Source organism: Sinocyclocheilus grahami, unplaced genomic scaffold, assembly GCF_001515645.1.
Source record: "Sinocyclocheilus grahami isolate Dianchi unplaced genomic scaffold, SAMN03320097.WGS_v1.1 scaffold27.1, whole genome shotgun sequence".
In the NCBI taxonomy this organism is placed as follows: Eukaryota; Metazoa; Chordata; class Actinopteri; order Cypriniformes; family Cyprinidae; genus Sinocyclocheilus; species Sinocyclocheilus grahami.
In genome coordinates, this window is record NW_015505206.1 from 2,278,626 (window position 1) to 2,279,639 (window position 1,014).

At 40.4% G+C, this 1,014-nt stretch overlaps 1 pseudogene; it reads right to left on the minus strand.

The window, feature by feature from the left end:
• The window catches only part of LOC107567960 (cytosolic Fe-S cluster assembly factor nubp1-like), a 31,409-nt pseudogene that overhangs the window by 6,208 nt on the left and 24,187 nt on the right, over positions 1 to 1,014 (minus strand).

Sequence of the window (1,014 nt, forward strand, 5' to 3'; positions counted from 1 at the left end):
AACAGTCTGGTTCAGCCACCCCCCCCCCCCCAAAAAAAACAAAAAAACCTTTGGCTATTTAAGAATGTTTTAATGCATTTATGTGTCCGATCACAGTTTCAGTGAAAGCCTTTACACATTAACCATCTTCGATTAAAAATGAACTGCAAAGTTCAAATGCTTAGTTCTGAGAATGTGTTGATGGCTTCTTTCAGCATGTGCACAATTAAGAACTCGTGTGAAGACATAAATAACTTTTTCATTTTTAAAAAATTGTTCACACCACTGAGTTCCACTTCACTGTTAGTGTGCAGGAAATCAACTATTTTTTTAAACTTTTAGTTTCAGCCTCTTGTTCCTCACACGCCAATACATCTGAACTCATGATTAAAATCAAACTATTTTTTTAATGCAAATCTTTTCATTTGAATCTTTTTTCAATATTTTATTTTTATAATGCAAAGCAGATCACAAGATGTAAAAGCAACTTCCTGGAGCATGCACAGCATTTCACATGTCTGAGTGTTGCTGTTCACCTGCGGTGGTGATGACGACGGCTCCGTCGATGCCAGCGCCCCTGAGATACTGCACGATGGACAAATGCTCATCAGATGTTCCTGGAGGCGCGTCTACGATCAGATAATCCACTTCTCCCCAGTCCACATCCCTCAGAAACTGTTTTATCATGCCTAAACATTAGCAAAATACTGAAAGTGTCACAATGCACCATAACAAACAAGTCAATGAATTCAATTAATTTCCCATTTGTTTGTATAGTCCTTATGACAATACATATCATTCAAAGCAGCTTCATAGGAAATGAATGTTTGTTCTGTATTCCAAATATAGAATGATCTGTGTTGGTCAGCGCAGACTTTTTAACAGGCAGGTGAAACACTGTCTGGGCCTGAAGCTTTCTTAGTCTGTTAGTCTGTTCACGCGGTTCACGTGGTGTACACAGACCTTAAGCGCAGGTGGAATGGTGGGGGAGACAGGAAGGGGGGTTGCGGGGGGGGGAGGTGAAGTGGGAAGTGC